Genomic DNA, 20,300 nt, shown 5'->3' on the forward strand with positions numbered 1-20,300 from the left:
AGGTAGCTGTCTTTCAAATTTCTTGGCGAGAGGAGTGAGCACTTGCAGAGCTGCGTCCATTTGTTGAAACGTCTCAATTGGTAATTCCATCACTTTCTGGAGCCTTGTTTTTAACCGGTGCCTTCAGTGCAGCTTAGACTTCTTCATTCAGTACCATCGGTTCTTGATCATAGGATATCTCCTGAAATGGTTGAATGTCTACCAATTCTTTTTGGTACAGTGACTCTGTATTCCTTCCGTCTTCTTTTCATGGTTCCTGCGTTGTTTTATATTTTCCCCATATAGTCCTTCAGTACTGCAAATTCAGGTTTGAATTTTTTCTTCAGTTCTTTTAGATTGACAAATCCTGAACTGCTACTTCCCTTTTGTTTTTCTGTCCCCAGGTCTTTGTGCATTTCATTATAATACTTTACTTTGTCTTCTCCATCTGCCCTTTGAAATCTTTTTGTTCACCTCTTTTTCTTCATCATTTCTTCCTTTCCCTTTAGCAACTCAGCGTGAGTAAGTTTCAGAGTCTCTTCTCACATGTATTTTGGTTTTTTCTTTCTTTTCTGTCTTTTTAATGACCTCTTATTTTCTTCATGTGTGTTGTCCTTGATGTCATGCCACAACTCGTCTGGTCTTCGATCATTAATATTCAATGTGTCACATCTATCCTTGAGATGGTCTCTGAGTTCAGGTGGATATACTCAAGATTGTGCTTTGACTCCTGGACTTGTTCTAATTTTCTTCAACCTCAGCTTGAACTGGCCTGTGAGCAATTACGGTCTGTTCCACAGTCGGCCCCTGTCCTTGTTCTGACCAGTGATATGGGGCTTTTTCATCTTCTCTTTCCATAAGATGTAGTCGATTTGATTCCTGTGTATTCCATCTGGCAAGGTGCATGTGTGTAGTCACCGTTTATGTTGGTGAAAAAAGCTATTTGCAGTAAAGAAGTCGTTGGTCTTGCAAAATTCTATCATGGCATCGTTTCTATCACCAAGGCCATATTTTCCAACTACCCATCCTTTTTCTTTGTTTCCAACTTTCACATTCCAATCACCAGTAATTATCAGTGCATCTTGTTTATGTATTTTTTCAATTTCAGACTACCGAACTTGTTAACATCTTCAATTTCTTCATCTTTGGCCTTAATGGTTGATGCATAAATTTAATAATAGTCGTATTAACTGTTCTTCCCTGTAGGCATATGGATATTATCCTAATCACTGACGGCATTGTACTTCAGGATAGATTTTGAAGCACAACAGAGAGTCTTTGACGGAGCAGGAGAAAAGTTTGGTGCAGAACTCAAATTCCCATAAAAAGACCAGATTTAATGGTCTGGCTGAGACTAGAGGATCCCCTGAAGACTTGGCCCCTGGACTCTGTTAACCCACAACTAAAACCATTCCTGAGGGAGGTGGGGCCAAGATGGCAGAGTAGGCAAATGATTCCTTTTGTCCCTTTTACAACAAAGAACTGAGAAAACAAGTGAATCGATTATATAGAACAATCTAGGAGCCCTGAACACCAAAGACAAAGATGAGGAATTGGTCTGAGCAGCAGGGGGAGGGAGAGATAGTTTAGAAGCAGTGAGGAGTTGCCAGATCTGACCTCTTTGGCATCAGCATTCTGCAGGCTGGATTCGCTGGCGAGTGTGGTGAGGCAAGCAGTGGTGCTTGGGACGTGTTTTCCACATTGGGAGAGACCAAGTGTAAGAGTGTCTGCTCAAGCCTCCATAACCAGCGAGAAATGGTGCTTAGTCAGTGAATGATAAATGCGAGTCTCTAACCTATCGTGCAGATCAAACAAACAAACAAAAAAAAACCCTCTTTTGGGAAATGGCTCTCTCCCGTTTACTTTCTCCCTACCCGCTCTGCTTTGGTCCTGATCCAGCTTCAGCAATTGCTCTGCTGCCTGGGCTGGAAGTAGAACCTGTCATGCTCCCTGAGCCCTTCCCCTGGTTTTTTACAGGGAACAAATTAACAAACAGGAAAAAATAATCTGCCAGTTCCCCTAAGCTGGGAACACAGGGCAGGCACAGCCCCTTTGCGTAGGCACAGGCGTAAGGGGTCCCTGGACTTTGAAGGCCTTTCACTCCTGTATAGACTTGCGTGGGCCCATTTCAACAGCGTAGACCCTCATTAGCATAGTATAACAGGTTATATACCTGAAATCTATTTTCATCTCTATCTGTTATAAGGGGAGGTGGCAGATTCGTGACATTTGACATCATCCTGCCCATTAGGCAGTGTCCTCACCTACCTATATCAGGGGCCTGAGGACTGGGGGCTCCACTCACTCCACCAAGCCACCTGCAACAGGGGTCCAAGAATAAGTGGTGCCTCCCAGTCCTTACAGCCAACAGCATTGGGTACCCATAGTCCGCTGCAAAACCCACCTACCTATGTGCTGTAGGGAACAGGGATATGCCTTTCAGCCAGACACTCAGGGGCAGCAGTTAGCCCACTGCCTTGAGCATTGCATGACACCCTACTGAAGCCAGATACCTGTGCCTACTCCAATCACCCCTGGCCCGTCTAGGAGTATAGGTGAGAGCCTGTACCATACATTTGGTGACTGATGACCTGGACACTGGAGCTGAATCCACACAAGAAAAGTTAATGGACTCCTGTGCTCAGATACTTAGTAACAGCTCTAGCCACCTGGAGATAGGACGTGAGAACTGCAAATACGCCAGTAATCAAACTAGCTCACACCACCAGCCTGTTTGGGCATATCAAAAGAAAACATGCTAGGACACAGTCAGCAAACATAAAATAAATAAATACAGTAATGTTATTGATGGCTTGGGTCGTCAGAAAAGAGGAAGACCTTCAGTGAGATGGATTGACACAGTGGCTGCAACAATGGGCTCAAGAATAACAACGATTGTAAGGATGGTGCAGAACCAGGCAGTGTTTCATTCTGTGGCACACGGGGTCACTGTGTGTTGAAACTGACTTGGTGGCACCTGACAACAACATTGATGGCTCAGACACAACAGTCAATATCAAATCACAGAAAGAGGCAGACCACGATGGCTTCAGCAAGCAACCAAAACAAGGAATGAAGAAGCCTTCTGGAGGTAGAATTCCCGAACCATTCCCAAAGCAAACTCTTCAGACAAAGATTAGACTGGACTATAAAACATAAAATAATACTCGTGAAGAGTGTGCTTCTTAGTTCAAGCCGATACACGAGACTAAATTGGCAGCTCCTGTCTGGAGGCGAGATGAGAAGGCAGAAAGGGATAGGAGTTGGTTGAATGAACATAGGAAACTCGAAGTGGAAAGAGAGTGTGCCGTCACATTATAGGGATTGCAACTAGGGTCACATAACAATATGTGTATAAATTTTTGTATGAGAAATTAACTTGAGCTGTAAACTTCACCTACAGCACAATAAATTAAAAAACAAAAAAAAGATTACGGCCTTGGAAATCTTGGAGGGCAATTCTGCTCTGTCCTATTGGTTTGCTATGAATCAGAATTGATTCACTGGCACACAACAGCAACATACTGATAACTACACTAATACAGGTTTTTTTATTTAAAAAAGCAAATACATAAAAGAATGCTGTATATGATATGTTTGTACAACCTTCCCGTGCCTTTTTCCTGAGAACATTGTGGGTATTAGTGGAAATTTGCCCTTCCAAATACATTTTGTGTTTTTTTTTTGTGTGTGTGTGAAATTCTAAAAAAAATTGAATTGGTTGGAATTTTCTGGAACTACATTGGAAATAATGATTTATTTGGAATGTGATTTATCTGTATATTTCAGACTATTTGAATGTGATTTAATGTTTAATAATTTTTGAATTTTTTAATTAATTACACTTTTTAGGTATCTTGTTTTTACTAAAATGCATGTTATCTTTTAATTTTTAAAATGGAGAACAACTTATTATTGTGCTTTAAGTGAACGTTTACAGCTCAAATTGTTTCTCATACAAAAATTTATACACACATTGGTATGTGACCCTAGTTGCTCTCTCTGTGATATGACAACACACTCCTCCTTTCCACCCCATATTTCCCATGTCCATTCAGTCTGCTTCTGTCCCTTTCTACCTTCTCATCTTGCCTCAGAACAGGAGCTGCCCACTGAGTCTCATGTATCTACTTGAACTAAGAAGCACACTCTTCACGAACATCATTTTATGTCTTATAGTCCAGTCTAATCTTTGTCTGAAGAGTTGGCTTCGGGAATGGTTTCAATTCTGGGTTAACACAGCGTCCTGGGGCCATGTCTTCCGGGGTTTCTCCAGTCTCACTCAGACCATTAAGTCTGGTCTTTTTATGTGAATTTGACTTTCTGCATCCCACTTTTCTCCTGTTCTGTCAGGGGCTCTTCTGTTGTGTTCCCTGTCAGAGTGGTCATTGGTGGTAGCCAGGCACCATCTAGTTCATCTGGTCTTAGGCTGGTGTCTCAAGCTGATGGAGTCTCAGGTTTATGTGGCCCTTTCTGTCTCTTGGGGTAATATTTTCCTTGACTCTTTGATGTTCTTCATTCTTCTTTGCCCCAGGTAGGTTGGGACCAATTTATGCATGTTAGATGGCCATTCACTAGCTGTTAAGACCCCCGATGCCACTCACCAAAGTGAGATGCAGAACATTTTCTTAATAAACCTTGTTATGCCAGTTGACCTAGATGTCCCCTGAAAGCACGGTCCCCAGACTTCTGCCCCTGCTTCTCTATCCCTCAAAGTGCTTGGTTGTATTCAGGAGACATCTTAGCTTTTGGTTTAGTGCAGTTGTGCTGATTTCCCCTGTATTGTGTGTTGTCGTTCCCTTCACCTATGATAATTCTTGTCTACTGTCTAGCTAGTGAATACACCGTTCCTCCCTCCCCACCCTCGTAACCAGCAAAGAATGTCTTCTGTGTTTAAACCTTTTGTTGAGTTTTTATGGTAGTGGTCTCATACAATATTTATCCTTTTGCAACTGACTAATCACTCAGCATAATGCCATCCAGATTCATCCATGTTATGAGATGTTTCACAGATTCATCATTGTTGTTTATCATTGCGTAGTGTTCCATTGTGTGAATATACCGTAATTTGTTTATCCATTTGCCTGTCGATGGGCACTTAGGTTGTTTCCATCTTTTTGCTATTCTGACAGTGCTGCAGTGAACATGGGTGTTCATATATCTATTCATGCAAGGGCTCTTATTTCTCTAGGATATATTTCAAGGAGTGGAATTTTTTTTTTTTATGGTACTTCTTTTTCTAGCTTTTTAAGGAAGTGCCAAAATCGATTTCCAAAGCGTTTTATCTTTTTAAATTAATTTCTGAACTCCTCGATTCAAGTGTACATGAGTGAAATATTTAAAGTAAACCTTACTTTGGTATTTATTTTGTAATGTGAATACTTGTTAAAATCTCTTAGTGCTGTAATCATCTGTACCATTTTTTTGGTGGCTGTACATATACAGTTCTTTAACCTATGAAATAAATGGGGTGGATTCTGCCCTCTGCCAACAATCTTATTTCTTTACCTTTTTTTCCTTTCTGGCATATACCAGCTACAACATTTATAATAATGTCGAATATGCCTGTAATACTGGGTACTTGCTTTTACTAGAAAAGTGTCGAACTTTTCAGTATGTGTGTTTTTTGGGGTATTTTTTTTGTATATGCCCATTTTCAGATTGCACGTTTCTTTCCTTTTCTAAATTTGAAACGTGTTTTTGCCATACATGTAGAAAAATTTATAATATACAATTGAATGATTTATAAATGAGCATCCATGTTACCCAGAGAGCTCACTCCTGTCACACCCTCCATGAGTTGATTTTTAGTCACTATCTTCACTCTGTCCTTTTGATATAACCCATGTGTCGACATTCATGATGATCATTTTTGTGCCTGCCTTTATATTTTTATCACCTATATATGCATCCCTAAATCAATATATTTTCTTTTTGATGACTTTTATGTTGTAAACAAATAAAATAATAACTTTATTTTGTTTTTATGTCAATTGATTTAGTTTGTATTTTCATTAGGAAATCTTCCAAGAGCCGTTAATTCACCTTAATTGCTCAGTAGTGTTTCTTTATAGGAATATAGCGTAATAATTTAACAGTTCTATTTCTTCACCATATTTGGAACACTTCTATTTTGATTCTATTATAAAACCCCAGTGCTGTCGAGTCGATTCCGACTCATAGTGACCCTATAGGGCAGAGTAGAACTGCCCCATAGAGTTTCCAAGGAGTGCCTGGTGGATTTGAACTGCCGACCCTTTGGTTTGCAGCTGTAGCACTTAACCATTACACCACGAGGGTTTCCCTTGATTCTAATCATAAAAGTAACATGTATAATAAAAAAAAAAGATTCTATTATGCATGTTACTTTTATGATTTTAGCTCTTATATTTAGGTCACTGATCCATTTTGACTTAATTTTGTATATGATGTGAAATAGGGATCTGGCTTCATTCTTTTTTTTTTTGATATTTATTGTGCTTTAAGTGAAAGTTTACAAATCAAGTCAGTCTCTCATACAAAAATTTATATAAAAAAAAGAAAAAAACTTTTTTTTTTATAAAAAAAAATTTATATACACCTTGCTATATACTCCTAATTGCTCTCCCCCTAATGAGACAGCTCACTCCCTCCCTCAACTCCCTGTTTTGGTATCCATTCAGCCAGCTTCTGACCCCCTCTGCCCTCTCATCTCCGCTCCAGACAGGAGATGCCAGCATAGTCTCATGTATCCACTTGATGCAAGAAGTTCATTTTTCACTAGTATCATTTTCTATCCCATAGTCCAGTCTAATCCCTGTCTGAAGAGTTGGCTTTGGGAATGGTTCCAGTCTTGGGCTAACAGAAGGTCTGGGGACTATAACCATCAGGTCCTTCTAGTCTCAGTCAGACCATTAAGTCTGGTCTTTTTATGAGAATTTAGAGTCTGCATTCCACTGCTGTCTTGCTCCCTCAGGGGTTCTCTCTTGTGTTCCCTGTCAGGGCAGTCATTGGTTATATCCGGGCACCATCTAGTTCTTCTGGTTTCAGGTTGATGTAGTCTCTGGTTTATGTGGCTTTTCTGTCTCTTGGGCTCATAATTATGTTGTGTCTTTGGTGTTCTTCATTCTTTGCTCCAGGTGGGCTGAGAGTAATTGATGCATCTTAGATGACTGCTCCCTATCATTTAAGACCCCAGATGCCACTCTCCAAAGTGGGATGCAGAATGTTTTCTTAATAGATTTTATTATGCCAATTGATTTAGCTGTCCCCTGAAACCATGGTCCCCAAACCCCTGCCCCTGCTACCCCGGCTTTTGAAGCATTCAGTTTATTCAGGAAACTTCTTTGCTTTTGATTTAGTCCAGTTGTGCTGACCTCTCCTGTATTGTTGTGTTGTCTTTCCCTTCACCTAAAATAGTTCTTATCTACTATCTAATTAGTGAATACCCCTGCCCCTCCTTCCTTCTCTCCTCCCTCTCGTAACCATCAAAAAAATTTTTCTTCTCTGTTTAAACTGTTTCTTGAGTTCTTATAATAGTGGTCTCATGCAATATTTGTCCTTTTGCAGCTGACTAATTTCACTCAGCATAATGCCTTCCAGATTCCCCCATGTTATAACATGTTTCACAGATTCATCATTGTTCTTTATTGATACGTAATATTCCATTGTGTGAATATACCATAATTATCCATTCATCCGTTGATGGGCACCTTGGTTGCTTCCATCTTTTGGCTGTTGTAAACAGTGTTGCAGTGTACATGGGTGTGCATATATCTGTTTTTGTAAAGGCTCTTATTTCTGTAGCATATATTCCAAGGAGTGGGATTGCTGGATTGTATGGTAGTTCTATTTCTAGCTGTTTAAGGAAGTGCCAAATCGATTTCCAAAGTGGTTGTACCATTTGACATTCCCACCAGCAGTGTATAAGTGTTCCATTCTCTCCACAACCTCTCCAACATTTATTATTTTGTGTTTTTTGGATTAATGGCAGCCTTGTTGGAGTGAGATGGAATCTCATTGCAGTTTTGATTTGCATTTCTCTACTGGCTAATGATCGTGAGCATTTCCTCATGTATCTGTTAGCTGCCTGAATATCTTCTTTAGTGAAGTGCCTGTTCATATCCTTTGCCCATTTTTTAATTGGGTTATTTGTCTTTTTGTAGTTGAGTTTTTGCAGTGTTATGTAGATTTTAGAGATCAGATGCTGATCGGAAATGTCACAACTAAAAACTTTTTCCCAGTCTGTAGGTAATTTTTTTACTCTTTCAGTGAAGTCTTTAGATGAGCATAGGTGTTTGATTTTTAGGAGCTCCCAGTTATCTAGTTTTTCTTTTGCACTGTTAGCAATGTTTTGTATACTGTTTATGCCATGTATTAGGGCTCCTAACGTCCCTATTTTTTCATCCATGATCTTTATCGTTTTAGAATTTCTGTGTAGGTCTTTGATCCATTTTGAGTTGGTTTTTGTGCATGGTGTGAGGTATGGGTCTTGTTTCATTTTTTTTGCAGATGGATATCCAGTTATGCCAGCACCATTTATTAAAGACACTGCCTTTTCCCCATTTAACTGACTTAGGGCCCTTGTGAAATATCATCTGCTCATATGTGGATGGATTTATGTCTGGATTCTCAATTCTGTTCTCTGTTGTTGTGCCAGTACCAGGCTGTTTTGACTACTGTGGCCATGTAATAGGTTCTAAAACAGGTAGAGTGAAGCCTCCCACTTTATTCTTCTTTTTCAGTAATGCTTTACTTATCCGGGGCCTCTTTCCCTTCCATAAGAAGTTGTTGATTTGTTTCTCCATCTCATTAAAAAATGTTGTCGGAGTTTGGATCGGAGTTTGCATTGTATCTATAGATGGCTTTTGGTAGAATAGACATTTTTACAATGTTGAGTCTTCCTATCCATGAGCAAGGTATGTTTTTCCACTTATGTAAGTCTCTTTTGGTTTCTCGCAGAAGTGTTTTGTAGTTTTCTTTGTATAGGTCTTTTACATCTCTGGTTAGATTTATTCCTACGTGTTTTATCTTCTTGGGGGCTACTGTGAATGGTATTCATTTGGTGATTTCCTTTTCAATTTTTTTTTTTTTTGTTGGTGTAGAGGAATCCAAATGATTCTTTTATGTTTATCAGATTGACTTCTTTTACTTGCCAATATTTAAGGTTCTGTCATGTCTTATGTGACTTGATAGGTGATTTCTTTTTATTCCTGAGAATATTCCAGTGTATGGATGCACTACACTTTGCTTGTCCATTCACCAATCAAGGGTATCTTGTCTGCCTCCAATTTTTGGCAGTTTGGAGAAAGCGGTCATAAACACTTGTGTGCAGGTTTTTGTGTAGACATAGGTCTTCAGCTTTTTTGGGTAAATACCAGGGAGTATAATTGCTGGATCATATGGTAAGACTATGTTCAATTTTGTAAGAAAGTGCCAAACTAGCTGTTCCCTTTTTTGCTCCCATCAGCAGTGACTGATAGTCCCTGTTGATCCACATCCTAGTGTTGTCATTGGTTTGGAGTTTAGCCATTCTAATAAATGTGTAGCGGTATGTTGTTGTTGTTTTAATTGTCATTCCTTACCGATACTTGATGTTGAGCATCTTTTCATATGCCTAGTTGTCACCTGTATATTTTCTTTGATGAGGTGTCTGTTCAGAACTTTTGCTTGTTTTCTAATTGGGTTTTTTGCTTTCCTGTTGTTCAGTTTTAAGAGTTCTTTGTGTATTTTGAATAAAAAATTGAAAGGAAAGCCTATTGCTGTCTAGTTGATTCTGGTTAATGATGACCCCACGTGTTAAAAAGTAGAACTGTTCCATAGGGTTTTCTTGGCTGTAATCTTTACCGAAGCAGATCAGCAGATCTTTAATCCATGGTGCCACTGGGTGGGTATGAACCGCCAGCCTTTAGATTAGCAGCTGACCACTAACTGTGATACCAAGGGACCTTGTATTTTGAATAGCAGTCCTTTATCATTTACGTGTTTTGGAAAGGTTTTCTCCTAGTTTTTGGCTTGTTTCTTTCATTGTCTTCATGGCGTCTTGTAGTTCAGAAATTTTTGATTATTTTTAACCATTTTGTTTTTTGTTTGGTAAATACATAGGTAAAAATACCCCATTTTATCCATCTTTTTCTGTCACAGATTGTGAATTTAGTATTGTATCAAAAAAACCTAACGTCACCTATGTTTCCTCCTATCTTTGTGGAATTTTATAGTTTTGCATTGACGTTTAAGTTTTTCATCCATTTTGAGTTACTGTTTCTAAAATGTGTAAGGTTACTCTGTCTAGATCCCTCCCCCCCGCCTTTTTTTCCACTAGCGGATACATAGGCATTCCAGCACAATTTATTGAAAAAGCTGTCTCTTATCCATTGAATTGTCTGTGGTCCTTACTCAAAGATCAGAGGAGTATATTTTTGTCTATTTCTGGGCTCTCTTCTGTTTTGTTGTTTTATTTGTCTTTTACCAATACCACACTGTATCTTCAGAGTAAATTCTGAAGTGATGTAGTGTCAGTCTTCCAACTTTGTTCTTCTCCTTCAATATTGTGTTGGCTCTTCTGAGCCTTTACTCTTTTCTTGTGAATGATGGAAAGTTTGTCGATAGTCACAAAATAACTTTCTGGGATTGTTATTGGGATTGCATTGAAGATACAGATCACTTTGGAAAGAACTGGCATCTTAACGATATTCATTTTTCCCATGCATGAACATGGAATACACCTTCTTTTATTTAGAAGGTCTTTGAATTGTTTCATAAGAATTTTTCAGTTTCCTTTACATACTGTATTTTTTGCTAATAGTGCATCCACGTAAATAATGCTCATGTACGCATATAACATGCGGAAATGACAAAATATGTAAAAAAAAAAAAGTTCTGATATAGGGCGCTTGTGCATATACCGTGCATGCCTTATGACATTTCCAGAAGTGAATTTCAGCCTCATTCACTCTCATTCAATAGTCCGAAAATGTTATTTTTGATCATATTTGTATAATAAAGGTATAGGCTGTGGCCCAAAAGTCATGGATCAAATTTGACAGCACCCCGGCATTCAGGAAAAAGGCAATCGAAACTCTGCATTTGCTCTATGGCAGTTCACAGTCTTATCTGACTGTGGTGGAGTTCCCTGTAGCTGGTCTGCGCCCTGGTAGGTCATCCTGGAGATGGGAGGAGGGTCAGGTAAAGGGCTGCTCGGCGGGCTGCAACAGTCTGAGCATCCGTGGGCTGGTTCTGTGGTGAACAGGGGCTATTGCTGGCGCTTGTTCGAGTCCCACAGGGCTGGCCCCACGGAAAGCAAGGGGTCAGAACTAGTCTATTGATGGTGCTTTTAGTTCAACTATGACCTTACTGATTTTCTGTATGTTGGATCTGTCAGTTAGCATTAGAGGGGTGTTAAAGTCTCACACTTTAATAGTGGGTTCATTTATTTTTCCTTGCAGTTTTATTAGATTTTGCCTTACATATTTTGGTGCTGTGTAATTAGGCACACACATTAAGGTTTGTTATGTCTTCTTGAAGAATTGATCCTTTTATCATGTAATGCCCCTCTTTATCCCTGATTATTTTCCTTGCTCTTGAATCTGATTTGTCTGAAATTAATATAGCTACTCCATTTTGTTTTAGTTTCTTTTAATCTGTGTTTTTGTGTTTTAAGTAACTTTTTTGTAGAGAACTGTAAAAATGGCATGGCAGGGGACTCTGACCTCCTCTAACTTCACAGGGGAGAGGGAGAATCAAGATCAATAGCTCAAGGCTGATTCCTTTGAGGCTAAGGTCAGATATGCCTTCTCTCTCCGCCATCTTTACCAATTCTGATACCAACTGTCCCTCCCACGGCACTATTTCTCTGCTGGGTTTGATAATTCATTGCAGTGGCCGCATAGAACTCGCAGACGACTCTCATGACTATGCGGTTTATTAGGGAAGTAACAGGTTACAGTTCAGGTTCAGGGATGCTCAGGATACAGGTCTTTGACCAGGGCAGCCTCTTCTCAGCCATGTCTGCAAGTATGCCTCTGTCTGGCCCTTCGGCCACTGCCCTGCTTGGGCAATGTTACAGAGCTCTTAGCTCTGCCAGTAAGTACCCAGAGGCAGCCCAATCCACTAGCAAGCTTCCATTCTGAAGTCACTCAGCTTTAGCTCCATGAGACCACAAATGTAGCTACAACAAGGGCTCAGGGGCACCCTATTCTGGCAGCAAGCCTCCTTCCAGAAGGCACTCAGCTTTCTCAATCTGTGGGCTGGGAAGCCTGCTGCACCATCTCCTGCAGGTCTCCTGCTGTTCTCTTGCCTCTGATACCGCTGTTGCTCTGCTGCCACTTCTCACCGTCTTTGGTGTTACAGCTCTCTCTCTCAGTCTCCAGGCTCTAGGAGCTTCTCAGCACAGAAATCCCAGTCCAAAGGATGTGCTATACTTCTGGCTCTTTTCCTTGGTGGTGGTGAGATCCTCCCTCCTGCCTCTGGGATGGCTGATTTTAAGCCTAGAAAATGGCAAAACTGACCAGTTCCCTTACTAGGGTTCCATATACCCTAATTCTGTGGTCCACTCCCATAAGGGTGCTGTGCACCTTATTTGTATTATTAACAAGCTATCTAACCCCCTTGGTGGGCCACAAGCACCTTATTTGCATAGCTCCACCCAGCCATTTGGTGGGAGTTTCAAGATTATGGCTAGAAGGACCATATTAAAGAATTCAGTTCGGTGCCAGCCACCGCCTGACTCTTGTAGCCATTGACCCTTTCTTTCTTGAAGGATTAACTTCCCCCTCCCAATCATTTTACCAGTCCCAGTCATTGACAGTCCTTTGTTAGGGCAAAGAGTCCTAAGCGTTAGGTTACTCAGGTACCATGCATTCAGGGCTGCTGCATGCATCCATCTGATCTGGTCAAATTCTCTGAAGTTTGTCTGATCTTCACCTTTACTGGTATCTGATAAAATTTAACTGAGAGATTATTCCCATGTAGTGAGGATCACGAGCTATCAGCATAGGAAAACCTTTAAGGGACTTTAGGTGCAGCCACTGTTCAACAGTGCCTCCCCCTTAGTACACTCTTTTCACACAGCTTCTACCCTTAGAGTTTTTCAATCACAATTAAATGTGTTAATGATCAACACTCACAACTGAATCATATAAATCCTATCAACACCTTCCCCCACACTCTCTTCCTCAGACCTATCAGGAAAAGTGGAAACTATTCAGTAGGGATCCTCCTTTGTCCCCCTCATCTTCAGTCTAAGCACACCCAGAAAGGTGTGTAGGTGAGCCTCTTTGTGCCTTTATCTCCTCATTTTAGGTAGTATTTAAATTGCCTGACCATATCAAACCAGTACGCTGAGGAGACAAGCATGTTCCTTTATCGGAAGAATCTTCCATTCTGGCTGGAACTTAGACCATCTGCATCCATAAGCAAAGTCTAGTCCAGAGCAAGCCATCAGATTATAGCAGTTTACACCAGCTCATGGTGTCAAACATCTTTATGTTCATTTGGTTGGGTTTTGGCTAGCTAATCTCTAGCCAGCAAAGCTAGGTCAAAATGGGTACCAGCTGTAGGCTTGGGAGTCCACAAATGTCCCTGCTCTTGGAACAGCCAGCCCCTTTCTTCTTGTTCATCCCTAGCCCCCATGGGTTAGATCAGTGGGTACGATCCATAAGCCCAGGAGTCCACACAACTCCCTGTACTTCTGACCAGCCAGCCCTTTCTCTCTCTCCATCCCTAAGCTCCATATGCTAGATTAATGGGTATCAATGGAACATGTCCAAACTCCGCCCATCTCTTCATTGCTGGACCTCCCCCCTTCCACTCATCTCATTGCCCCAGGTGGTCACCTCAAGTGAGCATACCAGCTGTCTACTCGCTAGCTCCCTTTAACTTCCACCCTGGAAGAAGGTTTTCCTGATGGGCACTAATATTTCCTGCTTCAGTGCACCCAAAGACAGAGCACTTGCCCGAAATTCAAAAAGGAAACAGTCTTCTTTTTTTTCAGGTCCTTCCTTCAAATGCAAATCTGTTCTCTCAGCAGTTCTGGGTGGTTTTTCATGTCTTTTAAAAAGCAGATATCTTGACTGAAGGATTCTGGGTGGGCCTCAGGTTTTTTTTACCTAAGCCCCCAACACAGGGCTACCATATTCAAAGCAACCACCAGTGTTTCCCTCATGGTTCCCCTTTTAGCATATCCAGTCAGGTATTGGCTGAAGGCGGAGTTATACACAGTCTGTAATCTGTAGGAAACTCTGATGGCGTAGTGCTCTGTTAAGAGCTATGGCCGATAACCAAAAGATTGGCAACCTGAATCTACCATCCCCTCCATGAACACCCTGTGAGGCAGTTACACTGTCCTGTAGGGTCCCTATGAGACAAAATCAACTCGGCAACAATGGGTTTGATTTTGGTTTTGTAATCTGTAATACCTAATATTATAAATTCGGGTTTGTTTTACGGCACTAGGTAGGAGAAACATGCAATATTCATAGTACATTAGGATGAACACATATACCCTTTTTAAACATTCCAGTTTCTTCTCTATTCTTTAACTATCTTCCCATTCATATGCACATGGCCTTGAGCCTCTGGCTGGGTGAAACCAGAAGACCCTGTTCCTACCCCTATCAGCCATCCCATTTACCTGGCCTAGACCTTGTCCGCAGTCACTCCAGATGTGGCTTTTCTTTCTTCAGCTGCAGCATAACATCTCTTATTTTCTTTTCAGCCATTACAGGTAAAAACAACCAAAGTAACCATCTAAGAATCAAAAGTTTCACTTCCCACACCCCTTTGTTCTTTCTCTTGGAAAGTTACACGCTTCCATTAGTCTGTAGCCATTGCAACAAATTTCACTCCTGATGCTACCTGTAAAAATGGTATGGCAGGGGACCTCTGACCTCCTCTAACTTCATAAGGGGGAATGAGAATCAAGATCAGCAACCCAAGGCTGATTCATATGAGGTGGTGGGCAGACATGCCTCTACCCTCCAACCTTTTCTCCAGTTCTGACACCAGCTGTCCCTCCCACGGCTCTTTCTACTGCTTTGCTTGGTTTGACAATTCGTTGCAATGGCCACTCAGAACTCACAGACCATACTTACGATTATGGGGTTTATTAGGGAAGTAACGGGTTACAGTTCAGATTCAGGGATGCTCAGGATACCTTTCTTTGATCAGGACAGCCTCTCCTCAGCCATGCCCGCAGGCACGTCTCTCTCTGGCCCCTCAGCCATTGCCATTCTTGGGCAAATGTTACAAAGCTCTTTTTGCTCACTGATAAGTACCCAGAGGCACACCACTCAGCCAGTCAGCCTTGTCCTGAAGGCACCCAGCTCTAGCTCTATGGGTCTGCAAACCTGGCTCCACCAAGTGTCCGGAGACAACCTAGTCTACCAGTAAGCCTCCTGTCTGAAAGTGGTCAGCTTTCTCATTTTGTGGGCCAGGAAGCTTGCTACTTTATCTCCTACTGGTCTCCTGCCTCTGCTGCTGCTATTTCTCTGCTGTCGCTTCTTGCTGTCTTCAGGAAACCCTGGCGGCGTAGTGGTTAAGTGTTACGGCTGCTAACCAAAAGGTTGGCAGTTCGAATCCGCCAGGCACTCCTTGGAAACTCTATGGGGCAGTTCTACTCTGTCCTATAGGGTCGCTATGAGTTGGAATCAACTCAACGGCACTGGGTTACTGGGTCAGTGTTACAGCTTTCTCTCTTGGTCTCCTGGTTCCAGGAGCTTCTCAGCACAGGGATCCTGGGTTCAAAGGAGACACTCTACTCCTGACTCTTCTTTCTTGGTAGTGGAGGAATCATCCCTTCCTGCCTCTGGGATGGCTCATTTTAAGCCTAATGGGATGGCAAACTGACCAATCCCCTCGCTAGGGTCCCATACACCTTATTTGCATGGTTGCAACCCCACCAGGGTGCCATGCACCTTATTTACATTACTAACAAGCTATCCAATACCCTTGATGTGCCACAGGTACCTCATTTGCATAATCTCAGTCATTTGGTGGGAGTTACAAAGACTATGACTAGAATGGCCATATTCAGTCCTTCACTGGTCTGGAACAATATAGTCTGTGTCTTTTAATTAGTATATATAGGCCTTTGATAGTTAAAGGGATCGTTGTTATAGTTGTATTAATGTCTTCATGTTTATTACTGTTTTCTATTCATTGCCCTTGTTCTTTCTTTTCTTTTTTCTTTCACTCTTTTTCCATCTCCTGTGGTTTCAATTGAACTTTATATACAATTCCATATTCACCCCCTTAGTATATCAATTTTACCTCCTTTTATTTTCTTTAAGTCGTTGCTATAGAGTTTGCAGTACATATTTACAACTAATCCCAATGCACTTTAAAGTAGCGGTATGTCACTTCATGTATAGTACAAGTATGTTATAACTGTACTCTCAATACCTCTCTCATCATGATAGCATTACTGTCAATTCATTTACTTATGCATAAACTATAATCATGTAGTATATGTTGCTATCCCCCACAAATCTTTAAGTTTGTGTTACTGAGCGGGATTGTGTGTTGCTGGAAGCTATGCCAGTAGTATTCAGATACCAGCAGGCTCACCTATGGCAGACAGGTTTCAACTGAGCTTCCACACTAAGACAGATTAGGAAGAAGGACCTGGCGGTCTACTTCTGAAAAATATTAGCCAGTGAAAACCTTATGAATAGCAGCTGAACATTGTCTGATATAGTGCCAGAAGATGAGCCCCTCAGGTTGAAAGGTACTCCAAATAAAATTGGAAAAGAGCTGCCTCCTCAAAGTAGAGTCGACCTTAATGATATGGATGGAGTCAAGCTTTAGAGACCTTCATTTGCTGATATGGCACGACTCCAAATGGAAAGAAACAGCTGCAAACATCCATTAACCACCGGAACCTGAAATGTGTGAAGCGTGAATGTAGGAAAATTGGAAATTGTCAAAAATGAAATAGAACACATAAACATCAATATCCTAGAAATTGGTGAGCTCAAATGGACTGGTATTGGTGATTTTGAATCGGACAACCATACGGTCTCCTATGCCAGGAATGACAAACTGCATTTATCGTCAAAAAGAACATTTCAAGATCTATCCTGAAGTACAGCACTGTCAATTGTAGGATAATATTTATATGTCTACACGGAAGAACAGTTAATATGACTATTATTCAAATTTACACACCAAAGATGTGTAAGGCCAAAGATGAAGAAATTGAAGATTTTTACCAACTTCCGCAGTCTGAAATTGATCGAACACGCAGTCAGGATGCACTGATAATTATTGGTGATTGGAATGCAAAAGATGGAAACAAAAAAGAAGGCTCGGTAGTTGGAAAACATGGCCTTGGTGATAGAAACGATACTGGAGATCGCATGATTGAATTTTGCATGACCAATGACATCTTCATTGCAAATACATTTTTTCACCAACATAATTGGTGACTATACACATGGACCTTGCCAGATGTAATACACAGGAATCAAATCGACTACATCTGTGGAAAGAGACGATGGAAATGCTCAATATCATCAGTCAGAACGAGGCCAGGGGCTGACTGCTGATCAGACCAGCAATTACTCATATGCAAGTTCAAGTTGAAAATGAAGAAAATTAGAACAAGTCCATGAGAGCCAAAGTAAAACTTTGCATGTATCCCATCTGAATTTAAAGACCACCTAGAGAATAGATTTGGCATGTTGAACACTAATGATTGAAGACCAGACGAGTTGTGGGATGACATCAAGGACATCATACATGAAGAAACCAAGAAGTCATTAAAAAGACAGGAGAGAAAGGAAAGACCAAAATGGATGTCAGAAGAGACTCTGAAACTTGCTCTTCAATGTTGAGTAGGTAAAGCAACAGGAAGAAATGATGAAGTAAAAGAGCTGAACAGAAGATTTCAAAGGGCGGATGGAGAAGACAAAGTAAAGTATTATGATGACATGTGCAAAGACCTGGAGATAGAAAACCAAATGGAAAGAATACGCTCGGCATTTCTCAAGCTGAAAGAACTGAAGAAAAACTTCTAGGTTCGAGTTGTAATATTGAAGGATTGTGCAGGGAAAATATTAAACGATGCAAGAAGCATTAAAAGAAGATGGAAGGAATACATAAAGTCACAATACCAAAATGAATTGGCAGACATTCAACCATTTCAGGAGGTAAAATATGATTAGGAACCGATGCTACTGAAGGAAGAAGTCCAAGCTGCAATGAAGGCATTGTCGAAAAACAAACTTCAGAAATTGACGGAATATCAATTGTGATGTTTCCACAAATGGATGCAGTGCTATAAGTGCCAAGAAATTTGGAAGACAGCTACCTTGCTAACAGACTGGAAGAGATATACATTTATGCCTGTTCCCAAGAAAGGTGATCCAACTGAGTTCGGAATTTATTGAACAGTATCATTAATATCACATGCAAGCAATATTTTGCTGAAGATCATTCAGAAGTGGCTGCAGTAGTATATCGACAGGGAACTGCCAGAAATTCAGGCCGGATTTAGAAGAGGCTGTGGAACCAGGGATATCATTGCTGATGTCAGATGGATCTTGGCTGAAAGCAGAGAATACCAGAAAGATGTTTACCTGGGTTTTATTGACTATGAATCAGGATTGGAGGAAGAGTCATTAACAACCTGCGTTATGCAGATGACACAACCTCCATGCTGAAAGCGAAGAGGACTTGAAGCACTTACTGATCAAGATCAAAGACCACAGTCTTCGGTATGGGTTACACCTCAACATAAAGAAAACAAGAATCCTCACAACTGGACCAGTAATCAACATCATGATAAATGAAGAAAAGAATGAGGTTGTCAAATTAAAAAACCAAACCCATTGCCGTGGAGTCGATTCCGTCTCATAGCGACCTTATAGGACAGAGTAGAACTGCCTCACAGGGTTTTCAAGGAGTGGCTTGTGGTTTCAAACTGCCGACCTTTTGGTTAACAGCCATAGCTTTTAACCACTGCGCCCCATCTGTGCGTGTGTCTGTGTGTGTATAAAATAACCTGCAGTTCGCAGATGACACATCCTTGCTTGCTGAAACTGAAGAGGACCCGAAGCACTTACTGATGAATATCGAAGACCATAGTCTTCAGTATGGATTACACCTCAACATAAAGAAAACACAAATGCTCACAACTGGACCAATAAGCAACATCATGATAAATGGAGAAAAGATTGAAGTTGTCAGGGATTTCATTTTACTTGGATCCAGAATAAACACCCATGAAAGCAGGAGTCAGGAAATCAAAAGACTCATTTATTGTGTAAATCTGCTGCAAAGACCTCTTTAAAGTGTTGAAAAGCAAAGACGTCACATTGAAGACTAAGGTGCACCTGACTCAAGCCATGGTGTTTTCAGTAGCCTCATATGCATGTGAAAGGTGGACGATGAATAAGGAAAATGGAAAAGAACTGACACCTTTGAATTTTGCTATTGTTGAAGAATATTGAACATAGCATAGACTGCCAAAAGAATGAACAAATCTGTCTTGAAAGAAGTACAACCAGAGTGCTCCTTAGAAGCAAGGATGGCGAGGCTATGTCTCACATACTTTGGGCACGTTGTCAGGAGGGACCAGTCCGTGGAGAAGGACATCATGCTTGCCAAAGTAGTGGGTCAGCGAAAAAGAGGAAGACCCTCAGTGAGATGGATTGACATATATATATATATATATATATATAAAACATTTCTACTTGAACAATTTTACACATATAATTTGGTGACATTGAATACGTTCAGCATGTTGTGCAGGCACTACCAAATAGGAATTTGTAACCTCTTCTCAGTCAGCAAATATAAGGGCATGCTATTCCGGTTTCTGCAGAGGTAGAACTCTTTGTCATCTTATTACATCAGAGTGTGTTTGTGTGGGTGTATTGGTTTGTTTGTTGAGGGGTATGGTCACTAATAGTTGGTGTACAGTTGCATCAGTTTTCAAAATTTGAGAATTGTGGGGAGATCGGAATTTTCATGTTTCCTCTCTCACATCTGAGCTCTTTTTAACTTTAAGTACCTTTGCCTGTCTCTATGAAATTCATAATTCTCAAGAAAATATCCTTTTTTCAGCAGGTGGACTTGTCACCCTCTGATCTTCTAGAGTTCTTCAAGAAAATATGACCTGCTCAGGTCTTTGGGTTCCCAGTTTATGAGGGGCTCTGGGCCTTTCATGGGTATTAGAGACAAAAGGCAAAACTACCATTCTGCAGTGTTCCTCAGTTGTTAATACCTTGCTGTGCTTTCACCCTGTGCTTCTTGTTTTGTTGAGTATTTTTATGGAAGGAGGTGAAATTGTTCACAATGAAGTGTTGATCTAAACTAACTTCTTCCGTGTTCTCTTACTGTTC

At 40.8% G+C, this 20,300-nt stretch overlaps 1 protein-coding gene across 1 annotated transcript in view; it reads left to right on the forward strand.

Moving 5' to 3' along the window:
- Positions 1 to 20,300, forward strand: part of LOC100653797 (zinc finger protein 883-like) — a 66,405-nt gene that overhangs the window by 36,154 nt on the left and 9,951 nt on the right. The window lies entirely within an intron of this gene.

The sequence above is a fragment of the Loxodonta africana genome, chromosome 3 (assembly GCF_030014295.1).
Source record: "Loxodonta africana isolate mLoxAfr1 chromosome 3, mLoxAfr1.hap2, whole genome shotgun sequence".
Classification (NCBI taxonomy): domain Eukaryota; kingdom Metazoa; phylum Chordata; class Mammalia; order Proboscidea; family Elephantidae; genus Loxodonta; species Loxodonta africana.